Source organism: Panthera pardus, unplaced genomic scaffold (assembly GCF_024362965.1).
Source record: "Panthera pardus isolate Hobbes unplaced genomic scaffold, ASM2436296v1 HiC_scaffold_21, whole genome shotgun sequence".
In the NCBI taxonomy this organism is placed as follows: domain Eukaryota; kingdom Metazoa; phylum Chordata; class Mammalia; order Carnivora; family Felidae; genus Panthera; species Panthera pardus.
Window position 1 is genome coordinate 49,363,966 of NW_026526777.1, and position 12,033 is coordinate 49,375,998.

A 12,033-nucleotide genomic window follows, 5' to 3' on the forward strand; every position below is an offset into this window, starting at 1 on the left:
AGGCTCAGGGAAGGAAAATTTTCATTGTACTTGAAGCAGGAGAATTAGATTATCAACAAAAACCCTTCTCTACAATGCATTCTAGCAAACTCTGTGCTTCTTGCTGCTGCCTCCTTTTCTGGAATCTTTCTTCAACCCCGCCCCCACCCCACCCCCCCTTCCCATTACCTCTCTCCCACTCTCCTCCCTCTGGATGATTCCATCTCAGCCATATGCACTTGATAGAATCTCACACACAGGCACATTTATTATTGACCAGCTTCTTTATCTTGGATAGTATGTCACAAGTAGTCAAGACTATAGCTTTTGAAGGTAGTTTCACAGATTTAAGATGAAGAAACAGTATCCATATAGTTCCAGAGTCAAGGAAGTCTGATAGCCAGCCGTTGGGGTGTGTGTGTGGGGAGGGGGATGTAAGACTATTGGAGAGTGGAATTTTACTCACTGGAGCCAGCTTGGACTTTAGATATGAAACGTTTGATTTATAGTTTCTATTTCACTCTGATAGAAAACTCTGCTTACCCTTATTGGAAGGTCGAATGTGTTGGGTTCTTTAGCTAAGGTAGCTGTTAAAATTTATTTCACATTCAAGGAAAGGGGCACTTGTTATTCACCATGTTCCCATTTTAATTATGATTTTCCTGGCATCATTTTTAACAAGAATAACCTAAGGCCTGCAAGGAGTGATTTCCCCTAATCAGTTCTTAAACCCGCCCTCCCCCCTCCAACTAATGGCTGCAGCTACGGCTACACAGACGAAATGAAATGGGGAATTGAGCAATTACCTGGTGAATCTGAACAGTGTAGAGTCAGCAGTCAATTAGAATAGTTCAATTACAAAAATCCTTTTTTCTCCCTTCTTCTTTTGCTCTGTAGAATTATCATCTTAACTCTTGCTTCTCCAACTGCCCCGTGTTGAACCTCGTTCTCATCATTCTAGCTCTGCTGACCCCAGAGCACTCTCAGCTAGATGCCCTGGGCTCCTCTGCAGCATCTCCACTCCTCCCCAGAAGAGGCCTCACGTTAGTCCTCCCCAGAGAGGGTGGGCTGAGAATTGAGAACCCCTTTCTGTCAGGCTGACCCCTGAACTGTCACCTCATTTCCCAGGTGGGAGCCCACATCTCCCCCAGGCCTCTCAGACTGTGAACCTGGGCTTCTGGAATGTTCCCTCATTCTGAGATTGCCTTTGCATACCCTGTTGGCTCTTCACTCTACACCTGGGGGGATGATGCTTATTCTTGCCAGCTTCCCTCACCAGGGCCTGGTTGGCGCCTCACCCTAGCCCGTTGTGACGAGGGTGCCTGCTTTCAGGCACAGACCTCACAGATGCAGTCCACAGACCTTCTTTGTATGTCCGTGTTCTCCTAACAGGTTAGGGCTTCCAAGAATTTCCTCTTCGCCACAGTGTCCAACACTCGTCTGCCTCTTGACTAGTGACTTTCATATGTGGTAGATCCCCACATATGGGTGTCAGCCACGTCTTCTTAACAGTGGCCTGGATATTGGCCTTAAATATGTCTCCTCTGGCATATCTTGCTGAGAATATGAGCCATAAGTGTCTATTTATTTACTTAGATATTTATTCATTTATTCCTTCACTTAATACATGTTTATTGAGCGCCTAGCATCTGCCAGGCCCTCAGCTGCTGGGGACTCAGAATTAAACAATATGTATTCCCCTCCCCCCATTTTATTGCTTTTGACTTTTTTAAAAATTGAAGTATAATTAACATACAGTCTTATATTAGTTTCGAGTGTACAGTATAGCGATTCAACAAGTCTATATATTACTTGGTGCTCATCACCATATGTGTAATCTTAATCCTCTTTTATCTATGTCACCCATCCTCCCACCCACCTGCCTTCTGGTAACCAACCGTTTGTTCTCTGTTTTTAAGAATCTGGTTTTTGTCTCTTTTTTCTTTGTTCGTTTGTTTCGTTTCTTAAGTTTCATATATGAGTGAAATCATATAGTATTTGTCTTTCTCTGAGGGACTGATTTCACCTAGTCTTATGCCCTCTAGGTCTATCCATGTTGCTGCAAATGGCAAGATCTCATTATTTTTAATGGTGGAGTAATATTCTATTCTATATATATGTATGTATATATAATGGGTGGACACTTGAGTTGCTTGCATACTTTGGCAATGGTAAATAATGCTGCAATACACATAGGGTTTCATATATATTTTCAAATTAGTGTTTTCATTTTTTTAGGGGAGGGAGATACCCAGTAATGGAATTACTACATCATATGGTAATTGTATTTTGAATTTTTTGAGGAAACTCCACAGTTTTCCACAGTGGCTGTACCAATTTGTATTTCTACCAACAGTGCACAAGGGTTTCTTTTTCTTTACATCCTCACCAAGAACAATTATTTCTTGTCTTTTTTATTTTAGCTATTCTAACAGTATGAGGTGAGGTGATATCTCATTGTGGTTTTAATTTGCATTTCCCTGATGATTAGTGATGTTGAGCATCTTTTTGTGTGTCTGTTGGCCATCTGTATGTATGTCTTCTTTGGGAAAATGTCTATTTATGTCCTTTGCCCATTTTTAAATTAGATTGCTTTTGGTGTTGAGTTTTACAAGTTCTTTATATATTTTGGATACTAACCCCTTATTGGATATATCATTTACAAATATCTTCTCCCATTCAGTAGGCTGCCTTTTTGCTTTATTGATAGTTTCCTTCACTGCACAAAAGTTTTTATTTTGGTGTAGTCCCAATAGTTTAATTTTGCTTTTGTTTCCCTTGCCTGAGGGAACGTATCTGGAAAAATGTTTCTGTGGCTAACATCAAAGAAATTACTGCCTATGTTTTTTTCTAGGGGTTGTATGGTTTCATGTCCCATATTTAGGTCTTTAATCCATTTTGAGTTTATTTTTGTGTATGGTGTAAGAAAGTGGCCTCATTTCATTCTTTTGCATGTTGCTGTCCAGTTTTCCCAGTGCCATTTGTTGAAGAGACTGTTTTTTCCCTATTGTATAATCTTGCTTCCTTTGTCATAGATTAATTGATCATATAAGTGTGGGTTTGTTTCTGGGCTCTATTCTGTTCCATTGATCTATGTGTCCTTTTTGTGTCAGTAACATACTGTTTTGATTACTGTAGCTTTGTAGTGATCTACAAAAATCTAGGATCATGATACCTCCACCTTTGTTCTTCTTTCTCAAGATTACTCTGTCTATTGGGGGTCTTTTGTGGTTCCATACAAATTTTAGGATTATTCGTTCTAATTCTTTGAAAAATGCTGTTGGTATTTTGACAGGGATTGCATTAAATCTGTAGGTTGCTTTGGGTAATATGGACATTTTAACAGTATTGGTTCTTGAGTGTAGAATATTTCTCCATTTATTTGGGTCATCCTCAATTTCTTTCACTGGTGTTTTATAGTTTTCAGAGTACAAGTCTCTCACCTCCTTGGCGACGTTTATTCCTAAGTGACAATATATACATCTTACCCTTAAGGAATACGTATTTGTTTGCTAGGGCTTCCTTAATAAAGTACCATAAAATGGGTGAAATTTATTGTTTTTGCAGTTCTGGAGGCTAGAACTGTGAGATCAAGTAGTTGGTGGGACTTATTCCTTCTGAGGTCTGTAGGAAGGATCTGTTCCATGCTTCTTTCCTAGGCTTGTTGATAGCTGTCTTCTCCCAATGTTTTCATATTGTCTGCCTTATTTGCATGTCTATGTGTCCAAATTTCCTAATTTTTATAAGGACCCCAGTCATATTGGATTAGGGACCTACTCTGCTACAGTTTTAACTTATTATATCTACCCTGACCCTATTTCCAAATAAGATTCACATGCTGAGGTGCTGGGGTTAGGACTTCCACATATTGTTTTTTGGGGACACAGTTCAACCTATAACAATATGCATCCTTTTATGAAGGTGACAAAGATAGAGATGTATACATATATGTTCACTGTGGACCTAGTGTGGGGAATAGCTCCCTTTTCTTCACTTTTCAGGCTGACACACCCTCAAGACAGCCAGTATTTATCAAGCAATAACTATGTACCAGGAGCTATTTATTTTTTGAGCACTTTCTGTGTGTTGGACACTATTCAGTGATTTACAAGCATTGATACAATCCTTTGAAGAAACTGAGGCCCAGAGAGGTCAATTAACAGCCCAACTTCACATGATAAGGAAAGAGAAGCAGATCAGATATATTTTGTAGGAAATGAATTACTTAAACCTTCTATCCCTGGCTTCCTGCAACACCAGCCTCTCTATGGGGGATCTGTCCATTGTTTTAGAATCTACCCCTCTCAGGGCACGGTCGGCAGAGATTACTGCTATGTGCAGAAGCCCTATTGCTCTAGGCTTCTAATCCTTGTGGCTAGAGCCTCTTTCCCTATGTACTCTTAAAATAGGTACCTCCCATCTATTTTGGTCCTATTTATTGCCTTCACTGTATCTTTATATGATTCTTTTATTCATTTGCTAACCTGCTAAATGTCTGTCTTCCTGACAGAACGTAAGGTCCATTAGGGCGGGGATCAGCATTGATGGTGCCTAGCACCCTGCCTGGCCCGTAGAGGCATTCCAGAAATACCTTCGAGTAACTGGATTCTGCTACAGAGAAAGCAGATTTCTTTGGAGCCTTCTCAAAAACAAGATTTTTTTTTTAAAGCACAGGGGGGTGCAAAATGACTCTAGGAACACATATATTAAATAATTGAGTAAAAATGAGACATTTGGAGCATCATTGCTGGTCCCTAGCACAGTTGTGGAGGACATTGAAGACATAACTCTCTGCACTAAAGTCCTATTATGGCATTTTTAAAAATAATTATCATCACAACTGGAGCAAAGAATGCTTATATAGCTCTAGCAATGTAGTTGCAGGTTTGTTTTACTTAGAATGCTGACTTATCACCCAGGCCACCACAGCACTGTCTCTCCTCACAGTGACCCACTCCTGCCACTTGTGGCCAAGTCATCAAGGCAAAGTGACCAGTCTGAGGTCACTTTGGAGGAGCGTGTAATTCATATAATCTCTGTGCCACTGAAGTGGTGAAGCAAAGAGGGTGGAGCTGGCGGTTGGAAGGCCTGTGTTCTCACCTGTGAGCTCCCACAGGCAGCTCGCAATTTCTGTGGACATTGGGTGTCACCATTTGGAAAAGGGGGTAAATTATTCCTGTCCTGTCTGCCTCACAGACCATTGTGGGGTTCAATTAAGTTAATGCACAGAGAAGTGCTTCTGACCCAGCACATACACATATAAAGAATAATTACCTGGGAGCCACACGGCAGAGTGGAAAGAACGGGATTGTTGGTAGCTGACAGACCTGGGCTCAAATCCTAATTCTACTATTTATTAACTCTGACTTTAGCTATTTAAAAATCTCTGTGCTTCAGTTTGTCATCTGTGAAATGGGGAGACTAACACTAACTTTGCATGTTTATGAGGATTAAAGGGGATGATATTTGAGAAGCTCCACGTACATCGTAGGTGCGGTAATATTTTCCCATTCCTTTTACTTTGTCACTTAATCAGATCTTGCCACTGTATCAGTTTTCTAGTGCTGTCATAATGAATTGCCACAAATTTAGTGACTTTAAACAATACACATTTATTATCTTATAGATCCATAGGTCAGAAATCTAGTGGGCTCTGTTGGGTTCTCGCCTGTTTTGTGAGGCTGAAATCCAGGGGTTGGCAGCCTCTGGGGGATAATCTGCTTCTAGGCTCATTCATTATGTTGGCAGAATAGAGTTCCATGTGGTTGTAGGACTGAGGTCCCACTTCCTTGCTGGCTGCAGCCTGGGGAATTATTCTCAGCTGCTAGAGGCCACCCAACTCACTTGGCCTGTGGCCTCCCTCCTCCACCTTCAAAGCCAGCAACACCTGGGGGAGTCCTTTCTCACACTGCATTGCTCTGTCCTCCTTTTCTGATGTGCTGGTCCCTTTTTAAGGGCCCATGTGATTTGATTATATTGAGCCTACCTGGATAATCTGGGCTAATCCATATCCCTGTCTGAAAAGTTAGTAACCTTAATTTCAACGGCAAAGCCCCTTTTGCATGTGACCATACTGTGCCAATGTAATATATTCACAAATTCCAGCAATAAGAACGTGGACATGTTTTTGGGTGCCATTACTCTTCCTACCACAGCCATATGTTGATAGCCTATTGTTCCATATATATTAATAATGTCTCCTCAACAAGATCTAATAATCTAAATACTTAACGTCTGGCATAGAGTAAGCTCTTGATCAATATTAGTTTCTGGTTTTGCTTTCGATAAACAGATGATAATAAGTCTCTTATTTTCTCCACAGGTCCTAGCAAGGTCAACTGGTTGAGGGATACCTCCCTTACTACCCCTCTTTAGATTTCTCCAGAAGACCTTTCTGATCCCAGCCCTTGCCCACCAGCTAGACTCAGTGCCAAGCCTCTGTGTTCCTGTATCACAATACTTACCTGGCTTAATCTTTCATATCTCTTTCCTTGAACCTCTTCCACCAGATCCCGAGCTCTTTGAGGACAGAAACAAACACTTTTTTTTCTGGTATCATTTAGTAGAGCGTCTGGTACATAGTAGGTACTCAATAAATGTTTATTAAATAAATGAATGATGAGAAAATCTGTTATTAAAAAGAATTGATCAGGTGATTACTGGTTGGAATGCATCCCTTAAACAACACAGATATTGAAACATTCATTTAAGAAGGGGACGACGCATGCCAATAGACGCTGTACTTTCTAAGCGCGTTGTCTTTGCATACAGGTCTCTTGAAAAATTAATATTGGCTGTGTTTTCGAGCCAGTTAGGCCCAGATCTTGTGGAGGAAGGCAATTCTAAAATTGCTGCAGGCTCCTGGTGACTATTGCCTTGGAACTTATTGAATGATTCTGTCACTTTTTTTTTCCTCTGAATGCATCTGCGAACAAACACACACCGTATTGAAATGAAGCCACATCAGTTTGGCTTACTTCTCATTTGCTTCCTTACTGGGTCTTCTTGTATCTAACAGCAAAATTGGACCCTGGCGCTATTTCTTTCAGAAATTCACAAGTAGCTCCTCCTTCTGCTTCTTGGTTGGTGTTGTTTTCCTTCACATGTCGACTGCTCATTTTCTATCTATTCTGTGATGTGTCCTGATGATACTGCAAGGAGTTAGTGGTCAATAATGATCAAGTAAGAGTGACGTGCAAGGGCGGGGTGTTTGCCATTGCTGTGTGTGTGTGTGTGTGTGTGTGTGTGTGTGTGTGTGTGTGTGTATTCTGTGTTTTAAAATTTTGTCTACTTTGCTTTGTCAACCTGCTCACGTTGACTCCAGATCAGCCTGGGCCAGGATCCCTTCACAGCTGTTTTGAGCTTGGCCAGTCCTTTTGCAATAATTGCTCCCACTCAGGGACTTTGGTCTTTTGATAGTTATTTTTAGGTTCAATATAGTCTCCATTATTTTAAAGGAACAGTTTTATTATCTGAAACAAACAGCCACAAATGAAAAATTGGAGCCAAATCACAGGCCTCAGGACCCAGATGAGGAATAAAGAAAAATTGTTTATAACCATAAATGCTTTCTTTGCAGTTTTCCTTCTGTCTATCGGGCTGGGGCACATTTCCTACTATCACAGACCAGTGATTAGGCATTAGATTATGTCTAGATGTTATAAATGTGCTGCCCTCTATTGGAAGTCTGGGAATCTTAATTTCCTTTGGATTCAGTGCTCCCTTTTGGAGTGACAGTCAGCTCAGGTGTGAGGCTCGCGTGGGCCATTGAACAGTTTTAGTGAAGCCCGTTCGCAATGGCTACTTTTGATTGACCACCCTCGCACAATTACTTGCAATGCTGCAAATGCTTATTGAACACCCACTGTGTGCCAGACATCATGGGCGGTCCCTGATCGACTCACCGATGCCTAAAACATGCTTTCTGATTTCCAAGAAGCATAAGACAGACTTATACACAAAGAAGAAGAATGGGAAGCTGACTCCATGAAATTCTACAACCCCAAGGACTTTTAAGTGCTATGTTAGCAGAGGCATGGCTAAAGAGTTAGGACTCAGTACTGGACCAGTTGTTGTCTCCATGTCTGGCATATGGTAGCTATTTCCTATGTGCAGCATGCATGATTTTCGGAAGGTGATGTAATTAGAACATGGTGGGGGGCGGGGATGGTGGGCATCAGGCATGGCTTCACAGGCAGGGATGCAGCCAGAACCTCACTGGTGTCTTCCTCTCCTACTTACACTCTGAGCATTACTAGAAACATGGCGTGTGACTTCAGCTGCAGGAGAGAAGGTGGCAGCGTGATCAGGAGAAGTAACATACTGACTGAGTATCCAGTAAGACTTCGTCCATTAGCAGGCACAACAGACTCATGTGCCACCCATACCAGTGCAACATGAGCCTGTCCTATATATGTGTATGTGGTGGCCCAGCTCGCCGAGTATGAAGAGTGGGCACTAGGGACCCATGTGCACCAGCCACCTCAGTCCCTCGCCTGTCCTACAGTTCTTGCTCCCCTTGAGGAATTCACTCCTCCGTAGAGTGTCTGAACAAAGAAAAGTTTTAGCTGCCCTTGAGGCCAACTCTTGAGCAGGGCCTACAAGGCCTTTCTTTAACCTAGGCCTTGACTACCATCCCTGTCTCCTCTCCCAGAACCTTCTTCACTTTCCTCTGACTGATGTAAGCTGCTATTAGTTTCTTCTCACACCTCCATGCCTTTGCACTGCCTTTCTCTCTGCTTGGAATGACCCTCACAGAAAGTTTCTACTTTTAACATGTAGCCCAAAGGCCACCTCCTTTGGAAAGCATTCCTTGGCCTTTGTAGGCAGTGAAGCATTCCTCTGAATCTCCATAACATCTGGTCATATATCTGTTTTCATACTTACTCTAATTCTCCAAGTAGTTTATTCTCTGCCTCTCTCCCCAGAGGTCAAATACCAGGCTATATTAGTCATTTTAGCTCTTAGGGGCCGAACACATGCCTGGCACCTGGCATTTAGTGAATGATATTTTACTAAATGAAGTGGATTCAGTGAAAGACTCTACTTTAAGGAAGGAATAATGCAATGTTTTTCATCTTTTATATATAAATACCTACCAAGGTAGGATAGGTCCATTCTCCATAATCTGCATTAGTGGACCTCAAGAACTGCCAAAGGAAGAACCTTCGCAAGAGTGGGGGAGAGAAAAAGCCAAGCAGACAAAGCCATGGCCTCTTGAGCAGACCAGGAGACAGACAGGGTACAGATGCTTGTTCATAAGGAATGCCCCATGAAAAAGAGATGTGTGTTAGAATTACAATTAGAATAGGTAGAATAATTTGGGGAAATGCTGTTTACTCTTTTCTATTAATTCATGATTACTTATTCATCCCTTCATTTAATGAATATATTTTAAATATCTACTATGTTCCAGGCATTGTTGTAGGCACTGGAGACACAACAGTGACCAGCAAATTTCAAAGTCCCTGTCTTCATGGAGCTTACATTCTACCTGGTGTGACAGACAGGTAACCAATAAAATGAGAAATTGAAGCATATAGTATTTTAGAGAAGAGTATTAACTCTTACAGAGGAAAAAATAAAGTGGGAAAGAAATATTGGAGGTGTGGGGGAGGGGAGTGTTGGGATTTTGAAAGGGAGGTCAAGGAAGTTCTTGCCAGATGTTATGTTTGAGGAGGGACCCGGAAAAAGAGAAGGAGTGAGGTGGGAGGTGGGTGTATCTCTGGCTAAAGAGCAATCAGAGGAGAGGGAGCTGTGAGTGCCCAGGGTTTACAGAGCCTGGGGGCCAGTGTGGCCACGGCCCAGGGAGGGAGGGGAGAAGATGTGAGATGTGGGGGGAAAGTCATGCAGGAGCAGTATTTAGGGTTTGGGGTCATAGGACTCTGGCTTCCATTCTGAGTAAAGGGGAAGCAGCTGCAGGGTTTCAGGAAAGGGGTGTGGTGACCTCTTGAAGTCCATGAGACACTCCACCTAGGTGTCGGGTTGGGATTAGATGCCATCAGGGAAGGGCAGAAGCAAGCACGCTGGTTAGGAGGCTCTTCAGAGAATTCAGGTGAAGGATGATGGTGGCCTGAACCCAGGTGCAGAGTGGGCTATGAGAAGTGGTTGAATTCCGGAAATAGTTAGAATGTAGAGCTGATGGGATTTGCCAATGAACAAAATATGGGCGTGGGAGAAATAGAGGAATCAAGAATGGCATTAAGCTTTTGACCTGATTAACTTATGGAATGAAGTTGCTGTTAAGTGGGGTGGCAAGACTGAGGGAGGAGTTTGAAATGAGGTCAAGTTTCAGATGTTGCTCAGATATCTTGCGAGAGTTGGGAATAGGCAGTCTGGCGTTCAGAGCAGAGGTGTGAGCCAGCGATTCAAATTGAGCAGTTGTCAGCATATATGCAGTACTTAAGGCTAGGAGACTGGGTGAGGTCACCCAGGATATGAGTGTAGGTGAGCAAGAGAAGAGAGCCAGGACTAAGTCCTGGGAGTCATGGAGAGTCACCCTTAAATTCTCAACTCTGACAACCCCTGAAGAAACAAAACAGGTTGAACTTGCCTTTTCCCAATATATTTAACCATAGAACCCACATTCATCTTCATAATCATGGAAATGATATTCCATTGATCTCATTTTGAAGAAGGCCACTTTAGGCTTGGGAGGTAGCCTGGGGGCATAAGGCGAGGAACTTTCCTTGTTCTGCTAAAGCGTTTGGACTTTATCTTCCAGGTGGCAGGGGGCCACTGAGGGATGTTAAGAGAAGAACTATCAGGATTAGAAATGTTGGTGGCAGTGTGGAAGGTGGCTGACGGAGGGGAGTCTGAAGGAAGAAGACAAGAAAATAGGTGATTGCAATACCCCAGGTGAAAGATGAAGAAGCCCTGAGTGTAGTAATTGTCAATGGAGAGAAAAATTAGATAAACACATATTTAGGAAGTTTAGAATCTATAACATTTGAAGACCAATTAGTTATATAGTGGGTGATGAAAAGATTCTATGATAATTCTAAGGTAGGATGGGATTTTCTATCATTACCTGAGTCCTTTAGAGAGGTCTATCAATGCGAGCTACAAGCTAACATTCCATGTAATTAACTTTTCAAAAATTTTAATGTTTATTAATTTTTGAGAAAGAGCGAGACAGAGACAGAGTACAAGTGGGGCAGGGACAGAGAGAGAGAGGGAGACACAGAATTAGAGGCAGGCTCCAGGCTCCAAGCTGTCAACACAGAGCCCGATGCAGGGCTCGAACTCACGAACCATGAGATCATGACCTGAGCTGAAGTTGGACGCTTAACCAACTGAGCCACCCAGGCGCCCCTACCTATGTAATTAGCTTTCTTTTTTAACATGGTAAAAACATATATCTCAAAAACAAATGCGAATTAATGTCCAAATGATGTTGCCTTCCATTTTTGTTATTCGTAAAGTCGTATTAGTTTTTTTCGTTAGCACAAAAACATTTTAAAATGGTACTTAATGGAGTATGATAAACTGTATGTGCAGGGGATTTTAATGGTATTTTCTTTAACATTGATAGTTGTGTTTTGGTATTGGTGTGTTCTCATCTTTTATGTTTGCAGAGTACAGATTTAAAAAGAAAACAGGTTATATTGACTAGAAAAATGTTCCCAGTGACTGGGTTAACAACTTTTGTGTGTGTGTGTGTACACGTATATATATATTTATATACACCATGTTCTCCAACATTGAATAAAAGGTGGGAGACATTTCCAACATGGTTTATTTTGATTTTTCTGTGTTTAGAATGCTGGCTGGAAAGTGCTGACATTCCCCTGGCTACTCCATGAGCCCTGGAAAGAAAGGATGTTTCTGTCGTGCAGCTCTGGTATGTTTGCAGCTTGTTTACCTTTTTAAATAGCCTCTTGCCTGCAATAGTGACGTCTCTCAAATAACCTAAGTTCTGTATGCTGAATTGATAGGCAGAACCAAGTTGTTCAGGGTTTTATGAATGATGCATAATGTCACATCTTGATGGCTAATGAAGCAGAGAGGAAAGACTTTCAGTCTGACATCTAATTAATTCTTAAGAAAAAAATG